At 43.2% G+C, this 5,602-nt stretch overlaps 1 protein-coding gene across 2 annotated transcripts in view; it reads left to right on the top strand.

The window, feature by feature from the left end:
- Chrna7 (cholinergic receptor nicotinic alpha 7 subunit) overlaps window positions 1-5,602 on the top strand; it is a 109,100-nt gene that overhangs the window by 48,663 nt on the left and 54,835 nt on the right. The gene's annotated exons all lie outside the window — the stretch shown is intronic.

The raw sequence follows: 5,602 nt of genomic DNA on the forward strand, positions 1-5,602 counted from the left end.
AGCCCCAGCCAGCTGAGAATGCTGGAGGACTGCATGAAGACTGTCATGTCTGATGGGTTGGAACCAAGGACGTAAGACTGTCAACAGCAGGACTCTGTGGTTGCTTGTCTTTTACTGCTGGATGGTTTCATGACATTCCAAAAATGTCCCATGCCAGAGAAATAATCAGATGCAGGGCTGCGTCTAGAGATGGATGACCTGTGTGGTAGCTGCTCCCTAGCTCATAAGAACTTCTCCATTGTCTAACTTCTCCGGAGCAGCACATTTGAAGGAGGCTGAGGGATCCTTAGCCAGGATGTTCACGCTCCATGCTCTAGCGTCCCAAGAGGATCTTGAAAGGATACAGAGAGTCAAATGTGGTGATTGGAAAGTCCTCCATGAGAAACTGCTCTGAAGCACAAAGCATTCTGATTGCCAAAGTGACACTCAGAGTGCTTCCCATTTTGAGGTCTTTGGAATTTTCAGACCGGGGATGCTCATGTAGCAAACTCTATGCAAAGTATTCCAAAATCACCAAGCCCCCAAGCCCCAAAACACTTTGGCTGTTAGCAATTTGGGAAAAGAATATTCAATATGTATTTTAGCCTTGAATTTTTAATTTTTGACACATATATTTCTAATCTAAATTATCTAACTGTAAATATATAGGTTCTATCAAATTTTAAATATTAGAATCTGGGTTTAAGACTGTCAGCCTCTATTTTAGGTGGAATCTTTATATATCACTGTAATTCTGGGCACAAATAATCCTTATAAACACAGCTCCCCTGTCTCTTATTTATTTTACATGGTTTCCTTTCCTCTTTGTGTCTTCATTTCTGGCTTTTTTTTCTCCCTCTTTCTTTTCCTATCTTCCTCCTCTTCTTTGAGCCTCCTTCCTTTCACTTCTTTTAAAAAGATTCATTTATAAATTGTATATATAGTATTTTGCCCACATGTAGAAGAGGCTACTGTATCTCATTATAGATCGTTGTGAGCCACCATGAGGTTGCTCTGAATAGGATCTCTGGAAGAAAAGCCAATGCTCTTAACCTCTGCACCATCTCTTCAGCTCTATCTTTCCTTTCTAAGACAGGGTTCTGCTATGTGGTTCAGGCTGACTTTGAACTCCCAGTCCTCCTGCTTCAGCATCCCCAGGCTCTGTGAATACTGGCAAGCATCACCATGCATATTTTTACACTTGGATTTCCAGTGCATTTTTATTAGGAGTTTGTCTTATTGCAAAATTTTAGATTTGAAACTCCTTCATTAATTGCTCTACTTATATTTCTCTCAAAAGTAAATATTTACGTAACATCATTTCTTTAGGCCATAGTATATTTAAAAAAATTCTTCTGAACTGATGTAAGGATGCTACTATTGGTATATAACTCACCAAAGTGATAAGGATCACGAAGTTCTAGTTGGAAATTCTTGTCTGTCAAATATGACACTTTGTTTTAAGTTGGCCTATGCATCCACAGGTAACTTTTTATTTCTAGAACTGAGAGACCAGAGCAATTGTAGCCCTTGGTTCTGTCACTGCCTTGTTGCAGATGTAGGAACCTGTAGAACTGGTAACAAGCAATATTTGTGCAGCTCTGATACTCAGTTCCTTGAAATTTCCAGGTTATCTGCCTAGAATAATGTTGTTTTCTTTAAATGTGTGTCAGCTGACACTTTGATTAGTTTTTCCTTCATTGTTTTGTTGAGAAGGTAAAGTTAAAGAAATTAAACCCATCTGAATTTTGAAAACATTAGACTGATAGTTAACAGACACCGATGTTGTGAATTGGCCCCATGCTTGGTTCTTGAGTTAGTTGTATAAAAGTAGGAATTGGGTAAGTTGAGGGGAGCCTGTCTTTCTTGTAGGATAGTGGCAAGAGAAGTAATAGTGGAGGCAGAGGTGGCCCTGGCAGATGAGGTTTCTACAGAATCCATATGTAGTTGAGAAGTTAAAGCAGGTGCAGGGGGTACACTTAGCTCCGGAAGAGCCCTCCCACGGAGGGTTCTCACTATCTAATAATAGTGTGGAGCTTTGGAGACTGTTCCCTGCTGGAGTTAAAACAACCACAGCCCGCCTCCTCGTGGGTGCCCCTCTCTTGTTTATGCCAGGATGTGTGATGTCTGGGAATGGCAGCTGCATCCTCCAGGGCACTCATCCCTCACCTCCTCTTCTTGGCTCTTCCACAGTCACCTTCATCTGGCTAAATACCAGCACATCTATCTTTTCAGACCAGGGATCCCAGTATCACCCTGAACTTCTGCCTTTCATGTAGAACCCTTCAAAAATTCTGGCAGCTCAACTTTCAAAACAGATCCTGCCTCTAACCATGGTTCGCTAGCCCATGGCTTCCCCTGTTCTACGTTTGGCTCTCTCACTTCCATTGGTATAGTCTTCCAGCCACCCTATTCACCTCCTTTTCTCTCCCAGTTGTGTCTGATCTCAGCACAGCAGCCAGAGTGACCTAAGTGAAGATGAGTGCCTCCAGGCTCAGATCCCTCCCCTTCCGTGGCTCTAGTCTCTCTGGCTAAGCTAAGAGCTGAAGCCAACGAGGGTACCTGCCCTGCTTTTTACCTCCTCTCTTACATTCCCTCTGCACCCTTCTTCCTTGATCTGCTCCCCACCATCTTGATGTTATTCATACCTGTTGCTTACAAATGATCTTCTGGGATTTTGCATGCCCTGCTCTCTCTACTCAGAGAACCACTTGATGGGTAGGTTCCCTTGCTTTCTTCTGCTGTCTTCCCAAACACCGCCTCTTGACTTGCTTCTTCCCAAACCTTCCCATGCTATATTCAGTCTGTGATGTTTATCGCCCCTCCCCCAACTCTTTTCACTGTTGGGAAGAGAAGAGCATGGTAGCCAATGTTCTACCACTGAGCTGTGTTCCAGTCCTCATTTTCTTCTCTTTGCTGCTCTCTTCCTCCAATAAACTTCTCTCCTTCTGACATACTTAGTGCCCACTTGTCCATATGTTCCTTGCCTCCAGGTCTTCCCCGCCCCCGTTTAGCAACTCTCATGTGCCGGGGTTGAGCCCCACTGTACCTCCAGATCCTAGCTCAATGCCTCAATTGCAGTAGGCACTAAATAAACTTTGTTGAAGGAATGAACAAACCCAAAACTCTTTATTAACCCAGGGCGTGGGGACTAAGTTGATCCAAAATAAAGTCAGCTCCTCCTACATCACAATGGGATGCTATGTGTTAGTTAAGTTCTGGGAACTCTGGGAGATGATGGCTGTTTCCCTGGGACCTTGAGGAACAAAGCAGCTATTGACACCCCTTCCCTTCCCTTCTCTTCCCTTCCCTTCCCTCCCTCCCTCCCTCCCTCCCTTTATCCGTCCCTTCCTTTCCCCCTCTCTTTTTAAGCACTTCTATCTTTGTGGCCCTGGTTGGCTAGGTGCTTGTTATGTCACTAAGGGTGACACTGAACTTGAAGTGAATCTCCTGCTTTGGGCCCCCAGGTGCTAGAATTATACCCCACGATGCCAGTCTACAGAGTCACAATATGCCATGGACAGATGGACAGCTATCTATTCCAATGTCCACTTTCCTGGCCCTCAAAACTTCATTGCCCTCCAGTAATGTCGCAGATGTGGCAAGTAATTTTAAAGATAACTGGTTTCCAGGAAAATTATAAGGGAACTATTACCATACTGAGCTCAGATATTCCACTAATAAACACCGGTGCTCTGAAGGGTATCACTAGAGACCTTCAGATTTCTTTTAAGCAGAGCTTAGTCCAAATTAATAGTTGCGTTTGAAGAAATGTCTAGTTTTGCTTTTAAAATTCCATTTACCTATTGAACCCATCACTGGGAGAGCCTACTCTGTGGAAGGCATTGACCACAGCCACTGGAGAGCACTTAGAAATGTCTTAGCCACATTTCCTCTTTCAGCCATTTACAACCAGGCTGTGTAATTAACTCATTTAAAGAAAGGTCACACGCTGAGACTTGATAAATGTTTGAGGGGATAGGATGCTAATTACCCTGATTCGATCATTATACATTATATACCTGCACTGTGTTAGCACACTGTGCTTATAAGTATGTGCAGTTGTGTGCAGATGTTTCTCCAGAATATTGTAAGAATGGGTAGGTATACTGTGTAGGTCACAGATGGGAACAACCCTGCTTTATCAAAATGAAAAACAAAGAGGGGCCCAGCTCTTCTAAAGGGAAGATGGACAGTGCTTTCATTACTGTTTGTCCCTGCATCAGTGAAGGGTAAGCCTTTCCCTAGGCAACTAGTGCCCTTAGGAGACCAGGTGATAGCACTGATCTGGAAAGTGCCTCTCCACAGCATTTTCAAGGCTCCTTCAGAATCTTGGGTTTAAAACAAATATAAATTGTTAAGAAATGAAAATCTATGTCTCTGTACCCTTGCCTCAACCTGGTGTTGCTTTTGCAGGACAGACACTGAGGCCTTGCCTATCACCAAGGGCAGGCATGGGAGCTTCCTTAGGACAATTGATAAACATCCATTCATTGATTCTAATTTCTGTGTTCCCTGGCCACTCACCTGCCTGGCCTGACCCAGCCTTGGTCTTAGACGTGTTCAAGGATGAAGCTCAATACTGAAGGAAGCAGGGCCAGAGTTCCCAGGGAAGCTGGGAGGGCAGGAGGGAGGGTTGCCTGAGTGAGGCAGGACTTAGATGAATATTCAGGGAGTGGTTTTCAGCAGTGGCCTTTAGTTCCTTTGGCTTCATTTCACTAAGTTCTGTTCTGAAATCTGATCCACATAATCTTTTCTCCAGGGTGTTTCAACTCTGAAGTCAATTTTCTGCAAATTATAGATTTTTCAATCCAGTCAAAATGCCACAGTCACAAAAGTTTTTTAAAAATTGAATTCTCCTTGACCTATCTCTTGCAGATTTTGTTAGTTCTTTCCCCAGGTGTCTTTCATTTCGCATGATTGAGATTATCCCAGCAGCCTGCAGAATACAGAGTTGCTGATTCCCAGCATAGGTCCCAATTGCTCTTCCTAGCCCGGGAGAAAGCTACTTGGTAGATCCTTTTGCAGACGTTTATTACTAGGGAGGCTGCCAGACATCTTTGATCTAAAGTGTGAAAAGATATGACAGAGGCCATTTCAGCTTTTATAGAAACACTGGAACGTTCCAGATTCACGAATTTGCTTTTTTAAACCCTCCTCCTCTTTGTGCAGGAGTTTCTCTCCCTTGATCCCCAATCCCACCTCCTGATTCCAGACTGGAGGATGAGATGGGGTTGAGCATTTCCACTCTCATCAGGCAGTTTGCCTTCATGGAATCCACTTTTCTTCCTGAAACTGTGAGGAGTCCTGACCTCAAAGCGGCTACAGTAGCATAAACTCCAATGGAGCAAATTTAGCAAAAGACATTCATTCCTCTCACTCAGACTCAAATAAGAGTTTGAGGGGCTCTATGCATAGAAAACCAAATGTATTTCTCATTACAGTGCAATGTATTTTTAAAGGAAACAAAACTGTTTTTAATTGTATTTTTTGAGAATGTTATGCATTAGTATTGTATATTTATATCATTTCCAACCCATCCTCCTCCAACATCTCCTGTGTCCTATTCCACTCCTTATTGACCTTTTGTACTTTAATTATTACACACACACACACACACACA

Source organism: Microtus ochrogaster, chromosome 22 (genome assembly GCF_000317375.1).
Source record: "Microtus ochrogaster isolate Prairie Vole_2 chromosome 22, MicOch1.0, whole genome shotgun sequence".
NCBI lineage: Eukaryota > Metazoa > Chordata > Mammalia > Rodentia > Cricetidae > Microtus > Microtus ochrogaster.